We start from the raw sequence: 23,481 nt of genomic DNA on the forward strand, positions 1-23,481 counted from the left end.
CGACTTAGCAGCAGCAGCAGCACCAAAGAATACCCACTATCTAAAAAGGCGACACAAACATTCCTCCCTCTTGCAACTAATCCTCTATATGAGGCTAGATAATCCACATAATTCAACGAAACAGTACACTGAACCAACTGAAACAACAGAAAAAAAGTAGGAAAATCCAGCTGTCTCCAATTAAACCAGACATTAAGATTCTCAAAAATAACGCTACTCTTCTAACATTTTTGAAACAATACCATTTTTCATTTTTAAAAATGTGACTTGTTTATTTGTAATGAGTTTATTATTTCTAACTGAATTAATAAATACTTCAATTTCTAATGTGGAGTACATATATATTCCACATTAAAAAGAATATACTGAAGATTCCAAAAATCTTTAATAAAAAAGTGCACATAAGAGACCAAAAAGCTTGAAAGCTCTGGTCTACAATGGCATTGCCTGTCCAGAATATCCAAGAGGCTCCTAAGGATGAGGTCTTTTTCATTTCAGGTCCTAACAGAAATTAGCATTCTCAGTATTTATTCCAAAACACCAGGTCTGGCTTCCCAGTTCTGCCAGAAGAGACAGTGAGAAGTTAAGAGCATTAAAGAAAAGTTTTCTCACATTTCAGTGACAGATCAAAGCATCTGATTTCATGCTCAAGTCCAGAACGCCTATGACTAGACAATTCCAAGGTTATCATAGGATGAAGGAATCTAACAGGAAAGCTAAACTCAACTCCACATAATAAGTACCAGATCCTGTTCGATCCCTGGATGGGGAAGACCCTCTGGAGAAGAGAATGGCTACCTACTCCAGTATTCTTGCCTGGTGAATTCCATGGCCAGAGGAGCCTGGCAGGCTGCAGACCATGGTGTTACAAAGAGTTGGACACGTCTGAGCAACTAACACTTAGTCTTTCAGTGAAAAACTTTTGTCAATGAAAAAGTTACTTTTCATTTACATACTCATTTTTGGATTTGACTTTAAATATTCTGCCTCCCTTTTCCCCTACCTACTCCCTCAAAGTCAGTGTCCTCCACATGCAGTCTTCTCCCTTCTCCCCCTTCCCCCAAAGGAGGCACACAATAAGTGCTCAATAAATGGCAGATCCAACTATTAACACAGACTCTCTCAGAGCAGCCTCTTTTATCCCATGATCTCAACCACATCCTACATTCTCCAATTTTCTTCCATCTCTCAGGCCTACAGAACAACCTCTCAAGCTGAAGGAGCCTCAACTCACCATGTCCAAAGTGTAACTTCTTTACCTTTGTCCTCAAAGCTGCCCCTCCTCCTCCTGCCTCATCCTGCAGCACCACCCATTTGATCACTAAATTCAGAAACCTAGGATCATTCTAGACTGCTCCTGGTCCCACTCTCCTGACATTTACTTTGCCACCAGATTTTGTCCACTCTACCACTGTTAAAGTGAAAGTCGCTCAGTTGTGTCTGACTCTGCAACCCCGTGGACTATACAGTCCATGGAATTCTCCAGGCCAGAATACTGGAGTGTGTAGCCATTCCCTTCTCCAGAGGATCTTCCCAACCCCGGGATCGAACCCAGGTCTCCCACATTGCAGGCAGATTCTTTACCAGCTGACCCACCAGGGAAGCCCCTACCACTGTTAATCTAAACCCTCTCCCCCATTACAACCACCATAAAGCCCTCATGGTCTCTGGCCTGGTCTCTAGTTTTCTCACTGACTTCCAGATTTCAGTCTAAAATCTTACTTATTCAAACTGCACACTGACACTACGGTAACCTTAAAGACAGATCTGATGTTACCTTCCTGCTAATTACCTTTCCACAGTTTTCCCGCAATATACTTTTTCAGATTTTATCCAAGAATTCCCCAAGGAATGTTTAAAACCATATATTCCTTAGGGAGTTCCCTGGTGGACTAGTGGTTAGGATTTGGGCTTTCGCTGCCATGGCCCAGGTTCCAATCCTTGGTCAGAGAACTGAGATCCCACAAGCCAGATAGTACAGGCCAAAAAAAAAAAAAAAAATTAAACCCATGTATTCCTTGTACATCTTAAAGTTGAACTCTAAAATTTTTCATCACAAGTTTATCCTTTTATTAAGAGAAGGTAGAAAATACTAAACAATTTATAGAAAGAACTAAGGTAAGGGTTAACTGTAATTGAAACAAATATTTCATGATGATTTAGTGAGTTTTAACTATCTGATTGAATAACACACATCCCACGTTGAAGGTCAGGAAGGGCAGCGGTGAGGAGACATCCCTCATCCAAGGTAAGGAGCAATGGCTGTGCTTTGCTGGAGCGGCCGTGAAGAGATACCCCACGCCCAAGGTAAGAGAAACCCAAGTAAGATGGTAGGTGTTGCAAGAGGGCATCAGAGGGCAAACACACTGAAACCATACTCACAGAAAACTAGTCAATTTAATCACACTAGGACCACAGCCTTGTCTAACTCAATGAAACTAAGCCATGCCCGTGGGGCAACCCATGATGGGTGGGTCATGGTGGAGACATCTGACAGAATGTGGTCCACTGGAGAAGGGAATGGCAAACCACTTCAGTATTCTTGCCTTGAGAATCCCATGAACAGTATGAAAAGGCAAAATGATAGGATACTGAAAGAGAAACTCCCCGGGTCAGTAGGTGCCCAATATGCTACTGGAGATCAGTGGAGAAATAACTCCAGAAAGAATGAGGGGATGGAGCCGAAGCAAAAACAATACCCAGCCGTGGATGTGACTGGTGATAGAAGCAAGGTCCGATGCTGTAAAGAGCAATATTGCATAGGAACCTGGAATGTCAGGTCCATGAATCAAGGCAAATTGGAAGTGGTCAAATAAGAGATGGCAAGAGTGAATGTCGACATTCTAGGAATCAGCGAACTAAAATGGACTGGAATGGGTGAATTTAACTCAGATGACCATTATATCTACTACTGCGGGCAGGAATCCCTCAGAAGAAATGGAGTGGCCATCATGGTCAACAAAAGAGTCCAAAATGCAGTACTTGGATGCAATCTCAAAAATGACAGAATGATCTCTGTTGGTTTCCAAGGCAAACCATTCAATATCACAGTAATCCAAGTCTATGCCCCAACCAGTAACACTGAAGAAGCTGAAGTTGAACGGTTCTAGGAAGACCTAGAAGACCTTTTAGAACTAACACCCAAAAAAGATGTCCTTTTCATTATAGGAGACTGGAATGCAAAAGTAGGAAGTCAAGAAACACCTGGAGTAACAGGCAAATTTGGCCTTGGAATACGGAATGAAGCAGGGCAAAGACTAATAGAGTTTTGCCAAGAAAATGCACTGGTCATAACAAACACCCTCTTCCAACAACACAAGACTCTATACAAGGACATCACCAGATGGTCAACACTGAAATCAGACTGATTATATTCTTTGCAGCCAAAGATGGAGAAGCTCTATACAGTCAACAAAAACAAGACCAGGAGCTGACTGTGGCTCAGATCATGAACTCCTTATTGCCAAATTCAGACTTAAATTGAAGAAAGTAGGGAAAACCACTAGACCATTCAGGTATGACCTAAATCAAATCCCTTATGATTATACAGTGGAAGTGAGAAATAGATTTAAGGGCCTAGATCTGATAGATAGAGTGCCTGATGAACTATGGAATGAGGTTCGTGACATTGTACAGGAGACAGGGATCAAGACCATCCCCATGGAAAAGAAACGCAAAAAAAGCAAAATGGCTGTCTGGGGAGGCCTTACAAATAGCTGTGAAAAGAAGAGAAGTGAAAAGCAAAGGAGAAAAGGAAAGATATAAACATCTGAATGCAGAGTTCCAAAGAATAGCAAGAAGAAATAAGAAAGCCTTCTTCAGTGATCAATATAAAGAAATAGAGGAAAACAACAGAATGGGAAAGACTAGGGATCTCTTCAAGAAAATCAGAGATACCAAAGGAACATTTCATGCAAAGATGGGCTCGATAAAGGACAGAAATGGTATGGACCTAACAGAAGCAGAAGATATTAAGAAGAGATGGTAAGAATACACAGAACTGTACAAAAAAGATCTTCACGACCCAGATAATCACGATGGTGTGATCACTGACCTAGAGCCAGACATCCTGGAATGTGAAGTCAAGTGGGCCTTAGAAAGCATCACTACGAACAAAGCTAGTGGAGGTGATGGAATTCCAGTTCAGCTATTCCAAATCCTGAAAGATGATGCTGTGAAAGTGCTGCACTCGATATGCCAGCAAATTTGGAAAATTCAGCAGTGGCCACAGGACTGGAAAAGGTCAGTTTTCATTCCAATCCCAAAGAAAGGCAATGCCAAAGAATGCTCAAACTACTGCACAATTGCACTCATCTCACACACTAGTAAAGTAATGCTCAAAATTCTCCAAGCCAGGCTTCAGCAATATGTGAACCGTGAACTTCCTGATGTTCAAGCTGGTTTTAGAAAAAGCAGAGGAACCAGAGATCAAATTGCCAACATCTGCTGGATCATGGAAAAATCAAGAGAATTCCAGAAAAGCATCTATTTCTGCTTTATTGACTATGCCAAAGCCTTTGACTGTGTGGATCACAAGAAACTGTGGAAAATTCTGAAAGAGATGGGAATACCAGACCACCTGATCTGCCTCTTGAGAAATTTGTATGCAGGTCAGGAAGCAACAGTTAGAACTGGACATGGAACAACAGACTGGTTCCAAATAGGAAAAGGAGTTCGTCAAGGCTATATATTGTCACCCTGTTTATTTAATTTATATGCAGAGTACATCATGAGAAACGCTGGACTGGAAGAAACACAAGCTGGAATCAAGATTGCCGGGAGAAATCTCAATAACCTCAGATATGCAGATGACACCACCCTTATGGCAGAAAGTGAAGAGGAACTCAAGACCTCTTGATGAAAGTAAAAGTGGAGAGTGAAAAAGTTGGCTTAAAGCTCAACATTCAGAAAATGAAGATCATGGCATCCGGTCCCACCATTTCATGGGAAATAGATGGGGAAACAGTGAAAACAGTGTCAGACTTTATTTTTCTGGGCTCCAAAATCACTACAGATGGTGACTGCAGCCATGAAATTAAAAGACGCTTACTCCTTGGAAGGAAGGTTATGACCAACCTAGATAGCATATTCAAAAGCAGAGACATAACTTTGCCAACAAAGGTTTGTCTAGTCAAGGCTATGGTTTTTCCTGTGGTCATGTATGGATGTGAGAGTTGGACTGTGAAGAAGGCTGAGCGCCGAAGAATTGATGCTTTTGAACTGTGGTGTTGGAGAAGACTCTTGAGAGTCCCTTGGACTGCAAGGAGATCAGCCCTGGGATTTCTTTGGAAGGAATGATGCTAAAGCTGAAACTCCAGTACTTTGGCCACCTCATGCGAAGAGTTGACTCATTGGAAAAGACTCTGATGCTGGGAGGGATTGGGGGCAGGAGGAGAAGGGGACGACAGAGGATGAGATGGCTGGATGGCATCACTGACTCTATGGACGTGAATCTCAGTGAACTCCGGGAGCTGGTGATGGACAGGGAGGCCTGGCATGCTGCGATTCATGGGGTCGCAAAGAGTTGGACACGACTGAGCGACTGATCTGATCTGATCTGATAATAAGTGCTGTTGGGCATCTTTTCATGTGTTTGTTAGCCATCTGTATGTCTTCTTTGGAGAAATGTCGGCTTAGTTCTTTGGCCCCTTTTTTGATTGGGTCATTTATTTTTCTGGTACTGAGCTGCAGGAGCTGCTTGTATATTTTTGAGATTAATTCTGTGTCAGTTGTTTCATTTGCTATTATTTTCTCCCATTCTGAAAACTATCTTTTCACCTTGCTTATAGTTTGCTTTGTTGTGGAAAAGCTTTTAAGTTTAATTAGGTCCTATTTATTTTTGCTTTTATTTCCATTACTCTGGGAGGTGGCTCATAGAGGATCCTGCTGTGATTTATGTCGAGAGTGTTTTGCCTATGTTTTCCTCTAGGAGTTTTATAGTTTCTGATCTTACGTTTAGATCTTTAATCCATTTTGAGTTTATTTTTGTGTATAGTGTTAGAAAGTGTTCTAGTTTCATTCTTTTACAGATGGTTGATCAGTTTTCCCAGCACCACTTGTTAAAGACATTGTCTTTTCTCCGTTGTATATTCTTGCCTCCTTTGTCAAAGATAAGGTGTCCATAGGTGTGTGGATTTACCTCTGGGCTTTCTATTTTGTTCCATTGATCTATATTTCTGTCTTTGTGCCAGTACCATACTGTCTTGATAATTGTGGCTTTGTAGTAGAGCCTGAAGTCAGGCAGATTGATTCCTCCAGTTCCATTCTTCTTTGGTTATTCGAGGTTTTTTGTATTTCCATAGAAATTGTGAGATTATTTATTCTAGTTCTGTGAAAAATACTGTTGGTACCTTGATAGGGACTACACTGAATCTACAGATTGCCTTGGGTAGTATACCCATTTTGACTATATTGATTCTTCTGATCCATGAACATGGTATATTTCTCCATCTATTTGTGTCTTCTTTGATTTCTTTCATCAGTGTTTTATAGTTTTCTATACATAGGTCTTTTGTTTCTTTAGGAAGATTTATCCCTAAGTATTTTATTCTTTTCATAGCAATGGTGAATGAAACTGTTTCCTTACTTACTCTTTCTGTTTTCTCATTGTTAGTGTATAGGAATGCAAGGGATTTCTATGTATTAGTTTTATATCCTGCAACTTTACTATATTCATTGATTAGCTCTAGTAATCTTCTGGTGATGTCTTTAGGGTTTTCTATGTAGAGGATCATGTCATCTGCAAACAGTAAGAGTTTTACTTCTTCTTTTCCAATCTGGATTCCTTTTATTTCTTTTTCTTCTCTGATTGCTGTGACTAAACCTTCCAAAACTATGTTGAATAGTAGTGGTGAGAGTGGGCACCATTGTCTTGTTCCTGACTTTAGGGGAAATGCTTTCAATTTTTCACCATTGAGAATAATGTTTGCTGTGGGTTTATCATATATGGCTTTTATTATGTTGAGGTATGTTCCTTCTATGCCTGCTTTCTGGAGGGTTTGAATATGTTGAATTCTGTCAAAGACTTTCTTTGCATCTATTGAGATAATCATATCGTCTTTATCTTTCAATTTGTTAATGTGGTATATCACATTGATTTGCAAATATTGAAGAATCCTTGCATCCCTGGGATAAAGCCCATTTGGTCATGATGTATCATCTTTTTAATATGTTGTTGGATTTTGTTTGCTAGAATTTTGTTGAGAACTTTTGCATCTATGCTCATTGGTAATACTGGTCTGTAGTTTTTTTTGTGGCATCTTTGTCTGGTTTTGGTATTAGGGTGACGGTGGCCTCATAGGATGAGTTTGGCAGTTTACCTTCTTCTGGAAGAGTTTGAGTAGTATAGGTGTTAGCTCTTCTCTAAATTTTGGTAGAATTCACCTATGAAGCCATCTGGTCCTGGGCTTTTGTTTGAAGATTTTTTATTACAGTTTTGATTTCCATGCTTGTGTTGGGTTTGTTAAGATTTTCTATTTCTTCCTGGTACAGTTTTGGAAGGTTACACTTTTCTAAGAATTCGTCCATTTCTTCCAAGTTGTCCGTTTTGTTGTCATACAGTTGGTGAAGTAGTCTCTTATGATCCTTTGTATTTCTGTGTTGTCTGTTGTGATTTCTGCATTTTCATTTCTAACTCTGTTGATTTGATTCTTCTCCCTAGCTAATGGTTTGTCTATTTTATCTTCTCAAAGAACCAGCTTTTAGCTTTGTTGACTTTTGCTACAGTCTCCTTCGCTTATTTTTCATTTATTTCTGCCCTAATTTTAATGATTTCTTTCCTTCTACTAACCCTGGGGTTCTTCATATCTTCTTTTTCTAGTTGTTTTAGGTGTAATATTAGGTTATTTATTTTATTTTTCTCTTGTTTCTTGAGGTAAGCTTGTATTGCTATGAATGTTCCCCTGAGCACTGCTTTTACTGAATCCCATAGGTTTTGGGTTGTCATGTTTTCATTTGTTTCTATGCATATTTTGATTTTTTTGTATTTCGGAGATTGTTGTTTATTCAGAAGCATGTTGTTCAGCCTCCATATGTTCGCATTTTTAATAGTTTTTTTTTTTTCCTGTAGTTGACATCTAATCTTACCACAGTGTGATCAGAAAAGATGCTTGAAATGATTTCAATTTTTTTGTATTTACCAAGGCTAGATTTATGGCCCAGGATGTGATCTATCCTAGAGAATGTTGTGTGTGCACCTGAGAAAAAGGTGAAATTAATTGTTTTGGGGTGAAATGTCCTACAGATATCTATTAGATCTAACTGGTCCATTGTATCATTTAAAGTTTGTGTTTCTTTGCTAATTTTCTGTTTGGCTGATCTAGCCATAGGTGTGAGTCGGGATTAAAGTCTCCCACTATTATTGTGTTATTGTTAATTTCCCCTTTCATACTTGTCAGAATATGTCTTACATATTGTGGTTCTATGTTGGGTGCATACATATTTATAATTGTTATATCTTCTTCTTGGATTGATCCTTTGATCATTATGTAGTGTCCTTCTTTGTCTCTTTTCACAGCCTTTATTTCAAGGTCTATTTTATCTGATTTGAGTATTGCTACTCCTGCTTTCTTTTGGTCTCCATTTGCATGAAATATCTTTTTCCAGCCCTTCACTTTCAGTCTGTATGTGTCCCTTGTTTTGAGGTGGATCTCTTGTAGACGGCATATATAGGGGTCTTGTTTTTGATCCATTCAGCCAGTCTTTGTCTTTTGGTTGGGACATTCAACCCATTTAAATTTAAGGCAATTGTTGATAAGTATGATCCTGCTGCCACTTACTTTGTTGTTTTGGGTTCAAGTTCATAAACCTTTTCTGTGTTTTCTGTCTAGAGAAGATCCTTTAGCATTTGTTGAAGAGCTGGTTTGGTGGTGCTGAATTCTCTCAGCTTTTGCTTGTCTGTAAAGCTTTTGATTTCTCCTTCATATTTGAATGAGATCCTTGTTGGGTACAGTAATCTAGGTTGTAGGCTTTTCTCTTTCATCACTTTAAGTATATCCTGCCATTCCCTCCTGGCCTGAAGAGTTTCTGTTGAAAGATAAGCTGTAATCCTCACAGGGATCCCCTTGTGTGTTATTTGTTGCTTTTCCCTTGCTGCTTTAATATTTGTTCTTTGTGTTTGAACTTTGTTAATTTGATTAATATGTGTCTTGGGGTGTTTCACCTTGGGTTTATCCTGATTGGGACTCTCTGGGTTTCTTGGACTTGAGTGGCTATTTCCTTCCCCATTTTAGGAAAGTTTTCAATTATTATCTTCTCAAGTATTTTCTCATGCCCTTTCTTTTTGTCTTCTTCTTCTGGGATGCCTATGATTCGAACGTTAGGGTGTTTAACACTGTCCCAAAGGTCTCTGAGGTTGTCCTTTTTTTTTTTCCTCTCTGCTTCACTTATTTCCACCATTCTATCTTCCACCTCACTTATCCTGTCTTCTGCCTCAGTTATTCTACTGTTGGCTCCCTGCAGAGTGCTTTTGATCTCAGTTATTGCATTACTCATAACTGATTGACTCTTTTTAATTTCTTATAGGTCCTTGTTAAACATTTCTTGCATGTTCTTAATCCTTGTCTCTAGTCTATTTATCTGTAACTCCATTTTGTTTTCAAGATTTAAGATCATCTTTATTATCATTATTCTGAATTCTTTTTCAGGTAGACTCCCTATCTCCTCCTCTTTTGTTTGGTTTGGTGGGCATTTATCGTGTTCCTTTACCTGCTGAATATTTCTCTGCCTTTATATTTTGTTTAGATTGCTGTTTGGGGTGGCCTTTCTGTAGGCTGTAAGTCTGTGATTCCTCTTTATTGTGGAGCTTGCTCCCTGTGGGTAGGGTTGGTCTAGTGGCTCGTCAAGGTTTCCTGCCTGATTAGGGCAGCTTGCACCTGTGTTCTGGTGGGTGAACTGGATCTCTTCTCTCTGGAGTGCAATGAAGTGTCCAGTAGTAAATTTTGGGGTGTCTATGGGTTTGGCATGGCTTTGGGCAACCTGTATTTTAATGCTCAGGGCTGTGTTCCTGCATTGCTGGAGAATTAGCATGATATGTCTTGCTCTGGAACTTGTTGGCTCTTGGGTAGAGCTTGGTTTCAGTGTAGGTATGGAGGCTTTTGGATGAGCTCTTGTCTATTAATGTTCCCTGGAATCAGGAGTTCTCTGGTGTTCTCAAGTTTTGGATTTAAGCCTCCTGCCTCTAGCTTTCAGTCTTATTCTTACAGTAGCTTCAAGACAGCACAGATGATAAAACATCTAGGTTAATGGTGAAAAGATTCTCCACAGTGAGGGACACCCAGAGAGGTTCACAAAGTTACATGGAGAAGAGAAGAGGGAGGAGGGAGACAGAGGTTACCAGGAGGAAAAGAGGGGGGAGTCAAAAGGGGAAAGACCAATCTAGCCAGTAATCAGTTCCCTATGCATTCTCCACAGCCCGGAACACCCAGAGAGATTCACAGAGTTAAGCAGAGAAGAGAAGGGGGAGGGAGGAGAAAGAGGTGACCTGGGGGAGAAAAGGGAGAGTCAAAAGGGGAGAGAGCAATCAAGCCAGTAATCACACCCCTAAGTGAAAAAAAGATACTGAAGATTAGATTCTTAAAGGTACAAAATTGATAACAAATACCAAAAAGCAAAGATTAACAATCTAGAGTAGAGGTTAGACTCTCAAAAATACGTTAAAAATACAAAACAAAATCAATCACAAAAATTATAAAATATATATATGAAATTTGCTTTAAAAATGCACTTTTTTTTTTGCAAGGTAATAGTAAGTTATTAAAATGAAAATTAAAGGAGTAATAGAGAACTTAAAAATCAAAAAATGATAATAGTAAAAATATATCTAGGAATTTCTCTAGAGCTGTGTGTGGGCTGTGTGGGGTCAGTTCAGTTTCAGATAGTTTCTTGTTCCAGCTTGTACTTGTTCTCGAGGTCTAATAGGCCCCTTCCAATGCTTAGTCAATGTTAACTACAGGGTTTTAATCTGTTGCACCTGTCACTTCCAGAGTGGTTTCCTCTTCGTTTATTTTGGCTTCCTCTTTTTGCAAGTCTCTTCAGTGTCTAATTTCCATTCTGACACAAAGGGGCGAAGGTGGTCACTTATTTAGGCTCACTTGTTCAGTTGTATTGTGGGGAGGGAGGAACACTGCAAACAAATATCACTGGCATGTGTGGGGAGTGCTTGCAATGTATGGACCACACTGGGTTTGCCCCAGCTCACGGCAGCGCGTGCTTTCCAGGTCTACAATGCTCAGGCAACAGGTTGCTCTGCAGGGGTACTGTCCAAAGTGGGCCCTGAGTTTCGTGCACTTCCCAGGTCTAAGATGCTCAGGTTCAGGTTCTCGGCTACTCCACAAGGGCACAGACTCAGTTGGGCGTGCATTTTGTGCCCTTCCCAGGTCAGAGCAGCTCAGGTGACCAGGTGATTGGCGAGCACACTGTCCCAGGTGGGCCGTGTGTCTTAATCACCTCCCTGGTCCAGCCACTCTGTTTCCCAGGTGCGTAGCAAGAGCACCGTCTCAGGTGTGCCATGTCTCCTCTGGGGAGATGATCTCAGGCTGCGACCCTCCTGGCAGATGTCAACCATCCAGGATCCCAGGAAGACGTGGTTAGCAACTGGGAGCCTGCTCACAGTTTGGTGGAGGATCCCAGTCTCTGGGGCCAAGATTGCCCCTTGCCTTCTGGCTCTGGCTGTCAGACACCTGCCTCTCTGCCTCTGGTGGGGGGAGGAGCCTGTGTGCAGCCAGCTAGCTCTCCTTGGGTTTTTGCTCAATTCTTTGTTCTATGAGTTGGCCAGGCTGCAGGTTGGGTTAGGTTAGAGCCTTTCGCGGGAAAGTTTTTTTTTTTTCCCTCTCTGGCTATCCAACGGTTTGGGTTGCTATTTCACGTTAGCTCCCTCAGATTGTCCTCAGGGCATTCTGGTCCAGTCCTTACCCTAAAGCATGCAGCCCACGCCTCCCTGTCCAGCCCCCCGATCGCTGGTGTCGGATGCGTGCCTGCAACTAGGCTACTTCTCCGCTGGAAGTTGAGGTTAGGCGTGTATTCTGTGGGTTTTTTTTTTTTTCCTCCTGGTTATGTAGCCCTCTGAGATTCCAAAACTGCCCACAGACCAGCAAATGAGAGGGTTTTCTGCTGTTTGGAAACTTCTCTTCCTTCAGGACTCCCTTCCCAGGACAGGTCTCCATCCCTAATTCTGTTGTCTCTCTTTTTGTGGTTTATATTTTGTCCTACCTCCTTTCGAAGAGAATGGGCTGCCTTTCTGGGTGCCTGGTGTCCTCCACCAGCATTCAGAAGTTGTTTTGTGGAAGTTGCTCAGCATTCAAATGATCTTTCCATGAATTTGTGGGAGAGAAAGTGGTCTCCCTGTCCTATTCCTCTGCCATCTTGGGACCACCCCCCAACCTGAAGTTTTTATACACAGAATAACACACTACAGCAAAATTTGGAAGCATAAGAGATATGACACTCTCTACCCCTTTTCTTGTAAGGTCAGTTTCAGAAGAGTTCATTTGGAAGCTAAGGATCTGGAAATTGATTCTTCTAAAACTGCATGTGGGGCTTCCCTTGTTTTCCAGTGCTGAAGACTGAGCTTCCACTGCAGCGGGGCTCAAGTTTGATTTCTGATCAGAAAGATTCCCTGAAGAAAGAAATGGCAACCCACTCTGGTATTCTTGCCTGGGAAATCCCATGGACAGAGGAGCCTGCCTGGCAGGCTACAGTCCATCGGGCAGCAAAGAGTAGGATAGAATTGAGCAGGAAAGTTCCCTGCAAACCCAGCTCAGGTCTGTCAGACTGTTTCCAGTTCTCTTTTCAGGCCTTGCTGTATCTTTACTAAAGATACTTTGTATCTGGAAGGTCCTCTCACCTCTTTATTCCCAGAAAACATTTGATGATTTTTCAGTGCTACATTCAGTCCAATCAATAAAGAGCTCCTAACTTTTGGGAACTAAGAGGGGGTGGTTTTCATACAAACAGTACCTCAGTATTTATTGCAAATAACTAAGGATAGAACACCTTCCCAAAGGGCCCCCCTGCTACTTGTTGACTGCCTAAATCAACAGGTAATTAAGTTAAGGAAGATGGAATCTGGAGTATCTGAGTAGATAGGAGTAACTCGCCAAGGAAGGAAGGATTAAAACATTTCCTAGATGTAGAATGGAAATGTGAAGATAACAGAGTTTTCCAAATAAATTTGGGTTAAATATTTTTCTAATGTTCTATTAGAACACACACCACACAATATGACAAATGCTGTTTACATGCTTAAAACTTCCCCTAAACTCTGTGCAAACATGCCTGCCCTGTGCACCCCTGTATCCCCCAGTGCCTTCCATAATGCCCTGGCTCACTAAGTATTTGTCGATGCTTATTAAAAATTGTTGAACGATTAAAGGAAGTAATGGATTGATGAACACATGAAGAGTTAAATTCTACACAGTTAAGGAAAGTATTTCTCTACAGACAGTGAAGATGGGGAAGTTAAAAGCGGGGTATTCATGTTAAATTCAGCCGTGAGGCCTGAGAGGACCTTGGGCTCACACTAAAGAGAGGGGAATTTAAACTACAGCGGGGCGGGAAAGGAAGCTCGAGGCCTAGGGTGAAAAGATGCTGCAGGATTCGGGGAACCAGAGGAGGGGCGACTAAGTTCACTGGGTGCGGCGGGAAAGGGGGTCAAGAAAGGGTGCAGAGGGGTTCCGAGGAGGCGCGAAGACCTGGCAGGGTAGGAGGCCGCGGATCCCTCTCTTCCCAGGTGATGGAGAGGTGGCTGGCAGGAAGCAGGGCTGGGCAGGAGCAGCCAGAGGGCTGGAGGCCGCGTCAAAAGGCCCGGGGCAGAAGAAGGGGAGAGAGAGTCGAGCCGGCAGAGGGTCGTTGCCCCGGCTCCGCGGCCACACTCACCCAGCGGACTCAGCTTCGCCGCGGCTGGGCGCCGGCTCCGCGCTGCTTCCTCCCTCGGCCTGCGGGCGAGCTGGCGGCCTCAGGCTCCCCTAGCAACCACGCACGGCCACGCGACCCGCGCTCTCAGCCGCCAGCACGGCTGCCACCAGACAGGCACTGCGCGCGCCCCCAGCGGACGCACGGAGGGCCTGAAGGGGCGATCCCAGCGGGAGGGAGGCAGGCGCGCGGAATCTCGGGGCTAATGGAGCTTGGAAAGGCGGCGGTCACAGGGCTCGCGCACGCGCAGCCACTTTAACGCGGGTGGGACTCGCAGAGCGGAATTCTGGGAGATGTAGTCTCGAGGTTAAAGCCCTGAAAGGCTACGTTCCGGCACGCCAGGACCCTCTATACTTCGATTCTACCTAACCCGTATGGACTCTTTCTTTGGCCGTGCCTTAATTCGCTCCTCTAAAACCAAAGAACTCAGAGTTCATTAAATAATTTTCTTGTAGTACTTTCCAATTAAAAGCCTTTGCGTTTGACCCCAGGAAAGAAGAGAGCGCCAGATCCGCTATGCTTCGCTCTTCCTACCTTCCCCTAACCCCAACCCAAGCAGCAGGCTCCAATTACAATCACCTGCTTTCTGAGCTTCAAGTGTGAACATTAGCAAACACTGACTCAATTAATTATCTCCCCAGGCAGGATAGATAGTGCCCCCTCAGACTCAGACGTCCCTGGTTCTTCTGAATTCAGAGATCTCAAAAGAACTGGAGGGCGAAAAGAGCTTTTCTAAATAGTCTGCTACAGAAATAATAGGAACAATAAGAGATGAAACTAATTTAAGGAAAACAATCTGGGCCACAGCAAAGATGCTTAATAAATAATTGATTCAGGCAACAGTCACTGATTAGCTATAAATTATATCTCATGATGCGATGCAATTTGAATTACACAGTAACATTAGAAAGTAGTATATTTTTGTCTAAAAATCAGTTGAATCTGAACCTAATCAAGCTTTTGGCTCCAACTTCCAGTTTACAGGAAATAAAGAGAAACTGTCACAAGAAGGCCATCTGACAAATCCAGAATGTAGGCCAATGTATAGAGGAATGACCTTATTTCTTCAACAAATTCAGAGTATAAAAAAAGAGTGAGGTTTCCTATGTTGTAAGATACTTAAGAGACATAATCACATCAATGAGTGGACCTTGTTTAGATACTGATTCAAATAAGCCAACTGCAATTGTCTTTTGAGACAATAGAGAAATCTGAATATAAACAGGGGACATTAAGAACATAGATAACATTAAGAAATCATTATTAAGTTTTTTTAGTTAGTTTACTGAATGGTGACAACCTCCCCTCCCCCCAATATATCCTTGTCTTACTTCCAGGAACCTGTAAATATTACCTTATTTGGCAAAATATGTGATTAATGATTTTGAGATGATCTTGAAAGGATTAAGGAATTTTCCTGGATTACCTGAGTGGGCCCTAAATCCAATAAGAAGAATCCCTAGTAAGGCAGAAAGAGATGGGAGAGACACAGAGAAGACACAGAAAAAAGGAAGAGGCGACTTGTGACCAAGAAGGTAGAGATCAGAGCAAAGTAGAATGTCTGGGGGCACCATAAAGTGGAAGAGACAAGAATGGATTCTCCCTTAGAATCTTCTGAGGAAATGAGGTTCTTCAGACAGGCTGATTTCAGAATTCTGGCTTCTAGAACCACGAGAGAATTTGTTCTTTTAAGTCACCAAATTTGTGGTAATGTGTTGGCAGCCACAGGATGGATATTGTGACATTATTTAAGAAGATATCCTTATTTTTTACCAGATGCTTTAAGGTATTATATGACATGATGCCAACGAGTTGCTTTTGTGTGTGTGTGTGTGTGTGCTTTAAAATACTACAGCAAACACTGGAGTAGCAATGAGCACACCTAACACCCAGGTCTTAGTTTCTAATATCACTCCATTGCCAGGAACCAGGGCTTCCCTGGTGGTAAAGAATCCATCTGCAATATGGGAGACCTGGGTTCAATCCCTGGGTTGGAAAGATTCCCTGGAGAAGATAATGGCAACCTACGCCAGTATTACGGCCTGGAAAATCCCACTGACAGAGGAGCCTGGCAGGCTACAGTCCATAGGGTCTCAATGAGTTGGACATGACTGAGCGGTTAAGCACACCAGGAACCAGGCCTCCTCCAAGAAATGGCTGATTCTAGGACTAGGGCAGGAAATACACAAAATGAGCTGGAAGCACCTGGCAGTGCCAGAAAGAAAGTGTTACCAGAACAAAGCAAAACAACAGACTGGTGGGAAGATGTAACAGGAGCTAACTGAAAGAACTCCCAATGCCCAAAGTTGGAACAATTTGAGCAATAAAATTAAAGTAACAGTGCTTTTATAACCCAAAGTATAAAACAAATATCCATGAGTCACTGGTATAAATAAATGGTTGAGGACTCCCCTGGTGGCTCAATGGTAAAGAATCTGCCTACCAATGCAGGAGACATGGGTTTGATCCTTGGTCCAGGAAGATCCCACATGCCGCAGAGCAACTAAGGCCTTGTGCCACAACTGCTGAGCCCGTGTGCTCTAGAGCCCATGCCCTGCAACGAGAAGCCACCGCAATGGGAAACCCACTCACTGCAACTAGAGAACGTCTGCATGCAGCAGTGAAGAACCAGTGAAGCCAAAAATAAATAAAATTTTAAAATAAATAAATGGTTGAATGTATTTACAAATGTGATAAAGAGCCAAATCTCCTATGCAGAAAAATTAAAAGAAAAAATGTAGATATTCAGCCCTAAAGGTGGGGAAGAATAACCCACATTCCTTGAGTTTGGGCTGTGCAGAGTGACTTATTTTCAGAGTACAGTATGAAAAGGGGGGTAGCGTAAGGCAAAAGTAGTAACAGTAGAAAAATCTGACAAACATCACTTCAGCCAGGTGATCAAGGTCAACATCATGTAGATAGTATATGCCCTTGATAGATGATGAAAATGGCATTTTGCTTTTGATTTTCCTCCCCAAAACTCGTAACTCCAATCTAGTCGTGAGAAACATCAGGCAAATTCCAATAGAAGAGCATCCTGCAAAATGCCTGACCAGTACTTCTCAAAATTGTCAAGGTTATCAAAAATGAGATATTTCTAAAGAAACTCTTATAGCCAGAGGAGCTCAAGGAAACAACTAAATGATGTGTAATGAGATCCTGGAACAGAAAAAGGACACTAAGTAACAATTAAGGAACTCTGAATAAAATGCAGGTTTTTAGCTGATAATACAGTTCACCCTTAAACAATGTTTGAACCACATGAATTCACTTATTCGTGAATCTTTTTCAGTAAATACATACTACAGTACTAGATAATACACAGTTGGTTGAACCCTCAGGTATGGAGGGCTGACTATAAAATTATACTCAGATTTTCAACTTTGTGGGGGTAATGGCCCCCCAAGCCCCAAGTTTTTCAAGAGTCGACTGTGTATCAATGTTGATTCCACTAATTGTAACAAATATATCAAAATAATGTAAGATGCTAATAATAGGGGAAATTGTGTATAGATAGAGGCAAGGCATAATATATGAACTCTTTGTACTATCTGCTCAATTTTTCTGTAAATCTAAAACTGTTCTAAAATATAAAGTCTTTATATATAATTCTAAAAAAAAACCCCAAAACCTAGCAATAGAAATTTGCCTCATCCACCTTAACCGAATCATAGATGTAACTTCACCAATAATGGGAATAAGTTATATCATCAGCCTCCAGATACATTGTACTATGAGGACACATCATCACTTACATAGTGTTTCTACCAAAAATGTATAACCAGCATCAAATCACACATACAGAAAATCAGATACACCCAAACATCAGATTTACACAAACTACAAAGAAATATCAGACACACTCAAAATATCAATCACGATCATAAAATTAAGGAAGGAATGAGGAATGGTTCTAGATTTGAGGCAAAAGAGATCTCATAACCAAACACAAAGCATGATCTTGGGTTAGAACCTAGACCAGGAGAAAAACAGGTATAAAGAAAACTACAGGCCAATATCACTGATGAACATAGATGCAAAAATCCTAAACAAAATTCTAGCAATCAGAATCCAACAACACATTAAAAAGATCATACACCATGACCAAGTGGGCCTTATCCTAGGGATGCAAGGATTCTTCAATATCCGCAAATCAATCAATGTAATACACCACATTAACAAATTGAAAAACAAAAACCATATGATTATCTCAATAGATGCAGAGAAAGCCTTTGACAAAATTCAACACCCATTTATGATAAAAACTCTCCAGAAAGCAGGAATAGAAGGAACATACCTCAACATAATAAAAGCTATATATGACAAACCCACAGCAAACATTATCCTCAATGGTGAAAAATTGAAAGCATTTCCTCTAAAGTCAGGAACAAGACAAGGGTGCCCACTTTCACCACTACTATTCAACATAGTTTTGGAAGTTTTGGCCACAGCAATCAGAGCAGAAAAAGAAATAAAAGGAATCCAAATTGGAAAAGAAGAAGTAAAACTCTCACTATTTGCAGATGACATGATCCTCTACATATAAAACCCTAAAGACTCCACCAGAAAATTACTAGAACTAATCAATGATTATAGTAAAGTTGCAGGATATAAAATCAACACACAGAAATCCCTTGCATTTCTATACACTAATAATGAGAAAACAGAAAGAGAAATTAAGGAAACAATTCCATTCACCATTGCAACGAAAAGAATAAAATACTTAGGAATATATCTACCTAAAGAAACTAAAGACCTATATATAGAAAACTATAAAACACTGGTGAAAGAAATCAAAGAGGACACTAATAGATGGGGAAATATACCATGTTCATGGATTGGAAGAATCAATATAGTGAAAATGAGTATACTACCCAAAGCAATTTATAGATTCAATGCAATCCCTATCAAGCTACCAACAGTATTCTTCACAGAGCTAGAACAAATAATTTCACAATTTGTATGGAAATACAAAAAACCTCGAATAGCCAAAGCGATCTTGAGAAAGAAAAATGGAACTGGAGGAATCAACCTACCTGACTTCAGGCTCTACTACAAAGCCACAGTTATCAAGACAGTATGGTACTGGCACAAAGACAGAAATATAGATCAATGGAACAAAATAGAAAGCCAAGAGATAAATCCACGCACATATGGACACCTTATCTTTGACAAAGGAGGCAAGAATATACAATGGATTAAAGACAATCTCTTTAACAAGTGGTGCTGGGAAATCTGGTCAACCACTTGTAAAAGAATGAAACTAGAACACTTTCTAACACCATATACAAAAATAAACTCAAAATGGATTAAAGATCTCAACGTAAGACCAGAAACTATAAAACTCCTAGAGGAGAACATAGGCAAAACACTCTCTGACATACATCACAGCAGGATCTTCTATGACCCACCTCCCAGAATATTGGAAATAAAAGCAAAAATAAACAAATGGGACCTAATTAAACTTAAAAGCTTCTGCACATCAAAGGAAACTATAAGCAAGGTGAAAAGACAGCCTTCAGAATGGGAGAAAATAATAGCAAATGAAGCAACCGACAAACAACTAATCTCAAAAATATACAAGCAACTCCTACAGCTCAACTCCAGAAAAATAAATGACCCAATCAAAAAATGGGCCAAAGATCTAAATAGACATTTCTCCAAAGAAGACATACAGATGGCTAACAAACACATGAAAAGATGCTCAACATCACTCATTATCAGAGAAATGCAAATCAAAACCACTATGAGGTACCATTTCACACCAGTCAGAATGGCTGCGATCCAAAAGTCTACAAATAATAAATGCTGGAGAGGGTGTGGAGAAAAGGGAACCCTCGTACACTGTTGGTGGGAATGCAAACTAGTACAGCCACTATGGAGAACAGTGTGGAGATTCCTTAAAAAACTGGAAATAGAACTGCCTTATGATCCAGCAATCCCACTGCTGGGCATACACACTGAGGAAACCAGAAGGGAAAGAGACATGTGTACCCCAATGTTCATCACAGCACTGTTTATAATAGCCAGGACATGGAAGCAACCTAGATGTCCATCAGCAGATGAATGGATAAGAAAGCTGTGGTACATATACACAACGGAGTATTACTCAGCCATTAAAAAGAATACATTTGAATCAGTTCTAATGAGGTGGATGAAACTGGAGCCTATTATACACAGTGAAGTAAGCCAGAAGGAAAAACACCAATACAGTATACTAACACATATATATGGAATTTAGAAAGGTGGTAACGATAACCCTGTATACGAGACAGCAAAAGAGACACTGATGTATAGAACAGTCTTATGGACTCTGTGGGAGAGGGAGAGGGTGGGAAGATTTGGGAAAATGGCATTGAAACATGTGAAATGTCATGTATGAAACGAGATGCCAGTCCAGGTTCAATGCACGATGCTGGATGCTTGGGGCTGGTGCACTGAGACGACCCAGAGGGATGGTATGGGGAGGGAGGAGGGAGGAGGGTTCAGGATGGGGAACACATGTAAAAAAATAAATAAATAAATAAATAAAATTTAAAAAAAAGAACATTATTGGAACAACTGGGATATGATGGCTGTAGGTTAAATAGTATTATATCAATGTTGAATTTCTTATACTGTGATTATATAAGTAAATATCCTTGATCTTAAGAAATACAAGTCTTGGGGGGCTGCACTGCATGGCATGCAGGGAAGTTCCCCAACCAGGGATCAAGCCTGTGCTCCCTGCACTGGAACTGCAGAGTCTTAACCCCTGGGCTGCCAGGGAAGTCCCCGAAATGCAAGTTTTCTAACAGTAAAAGAGCATGGTATTTACAGCTTAGCCTCATATGGTTCAGAAAAATATGATAAAACCAATTGTGGCAAAATGTTAAGAATTCGTGAATCTGGGTGAAGGGTGTATGGGAATTCTTCACACTGTCCTTATTATTTCCAAAAAATAATTTAAAACTATAGCAATAAAGAAGGCTGAGCACCAAAGAATTGATGTTTTTGAATTGTGGTGCTGGAGAAGACTCTTGAGAGTCCCTTGGACAGCAAAGAGATCAAACCAGTCAATCCTAAAGGAAATCAACTCTGAATATTCCCTGGAAGGACTGATGTTGAAGGTGAAACTCCAATACTTTGGCTACCTGATGTGACGAGCTGACTCACTGGAAAAGGTCCTGATGCTGGGAAAGATTGAAGGCAGGAGAGGAAGGGGGTGACAAAGGATGAGATGGTCAGATGGTATCACCAACTCAATGGACATGAATTTGAGCAAACTCTGGGAGATAGTGAAGGACAGGTAAGCCTGGTGTGCTTCGTGGGGTCACAAAGAATCAGACACGACTCAGCGACCCAATGACAACAGATAGCAGTAACAAAATTTAAAATGGAACAGGTAGAACCAGTGTGACAAAATGTTGATGGTGGCTGAATTTGTGAGATCAGGACATGGGTGTTTCACCTGCCATTCTACTTTTTTGTGTTTGAAAACTTTAGTCTCCTTCTCCCCTCCCCAAAAGTTTAAATACATACACCCTTGTATGCATGTATGCTCAGTTGCTTCAGTCATGTCAGACTCTTTGTGACCCTATGGACATAGCCCACAAGGCTCCTCTGTCCATGGGATTCTCCAGGTAAGAATACTGGAGTGGGTTGCCATTTCCTTCATGTATGCATGTAAAAGAAGCACAAATCCTCAAGCCTTCCAGACATTCTCTAAATTCCAGGCACCACTCGGACTTCACCCCAAATCCCCTCAGCACTGTGATAACTGCTGGGTGTAAAACTGTTTACATATTTCTAATCCTCTAGATTATAAACTCACAGGGATGGGAACATATTTTCTTATTATGCTTCCTCTAAACTGATTGTTGTTTGATGCAATACACAGCCTAGAAAGTTTTGATGTAAATGTGATTTCTCTACATTAAATTGTTTATGTATCAGATAAGCAAGATATTTCAAGCTAGTATTTAACAAATTATTTGGAAAAGACAATTCTTTTACAAGGTAATTTCCCCTTTGTTTATCTTTTAGGAAAAAAATATCCAGATTTAAAGACACAATATTGTTTACATATTTGTCTTAATGTAGACAGGTCTTAGGGAAGTACTATGGTTTTGATAAAACCAAAAACCCAGAAGTTTTAATTTGTTAGAGATAAAAGTACTCAAAGTATTCATGGATAGCATTATATGTTGTCCAGGATTTGTTTTAAAATACTCAAGTAATACAAGGATAAGGTAGCTAGTGAAGTGTTGATGGCATTCACTGAACTAATCTTTTTGTGTGTACCTTTGAAAGTTTCCAACTAATAGACATAATATGTTCAAAATTAAACTCGAGTTTCCCTACCCATTACCACTCCACTAATGGCCTTCCCCATTTCAGTTAACAGGAATTCCATCCTTCCAACTTTTCAGGCCAAAAAGTCATTCTTGACTGCTTTCTTTTGTTACATTCTCACATCCAATCAGTCCAGAAAACTTATTTTCTCCATGTTCATAATATATTCAAAATCTGGCTACTTTTTACCATTCCATTGGCACCACCCCAGTCCAGGACACCATTATCTCGCATGAGGAGTATTACAAAGCCTCCTAAATACTCCCCCTACTTCCCATCCTCCCCATTCCCCTGTCCATTCACAACACCAGAATGAAGGGCAATCTTCTAGAACATAAGGTAGATCTTAGAACTCCTCTGATCAAACTCTCTAATAGATCCCTGCTCTGTGTAAAGTAGGTCTGCAAGGCCTCCATCTGGTCCCCATTACCTTCCTGTCCTCATCTCCTACGATTCTCCCCCTCCTACACATCTTTCATCCAACATGGCTTCCTCGCAGCTCCTCCAGCACTCCAGGCATGCTTCCATCTCAGGGCCTTTGAAGACCGTTCTCCCTGCACAGTCGTTCCCGAGAGAGCTGTACTGCTTTGTTCAAATGTTTTTATTCAAACGTCACCTTCTAAGAAAGGCCTACCCCGGCTATCCAACTCAGCTCTCCTCATCCCCTTCTTCCTGCTTTACTTTTCTCTGGAGCTTTTATCACATTCCTACATACTAAACAATTCACTTATTTTAATAAGCTCTCTATCTCCCTGACCAGAATAGAAAGTCTCTGACAAACAAGCACTGCTTTACCTCCAATGCCAAGAGTAGTATCTGGCATATAGAAAGGACTCAATAAATATATGTTGTAGAAAACAGACTGGTGGTCGCCAAGTGGGGAGGGGCATGAGACAGGGTTGGATTGGGAGTTTGGGTTTAACAGATGCAAACTGTATATACAGAATGGATAAACAAAAAGGTCTCACTATATAGCACAGTCAACTATCTTCAATATCCTGTGATAAACCATAATGGAAAAGAATATGAAAAAGTGTTGTTCAGTCGTCTCCAACTCTTTGTGACCCCATGGACTGCAGCATGCCAAACTTCCTGGTCCTTCACTATCTCCTGGAGTTTGCTCAAACTCGTATCCATTGAGTCAGTGATGCCATCCAACCATCTCAAACTCAGTTGCCCCCTTCTCCCCCTGCCCTCAATCTTTCCCAGCAAAAGAATATATATATATATAACTGAGTC

The 23,481-nt window shown here is 41.0% G+C and overlaps 1 protein-coding gene across 1 annotated transcript in view; it reads right to left on the reverse strand.

Annotated features, from left to right (window-relative positions):
• The window catches only part of TTLL4 (tubulin tyrosine ligase like 4), a 40,908-nt gene extending 25,368 nt beyond the window's left edge, over positions 1 to 15,540 (reverse strand). Inside the window, exon 1 of the mRNA XM_086339971.1 lies at positions 13,873 to 15,540. The gene's annotated coding sequence lies outside the window, so the exon portion shown is untranslated. The remainder of the gene's footprint in view (positions 1 to 13,872) is intronic.
• Positions 15,541 to 23,481: the final 7,941 nt, after the last annotated feature.

This window comes from Bos grunniens, chromosome 2, assembly GCF_055505025.1.
Source record: "Bos grunniens cultivar Pamir isolate PY7600 chromosome 2, Bosgru_T2T1.0, whole genome shotgun sequence".
In the NCBI taxonomy this organism is placed as follows: domain Eukaryota; kingdom Metazoa; phylum Chordata; class Mammalia; order Artiodactyla; family Bovidae; genus Bos; species Bos grunniens.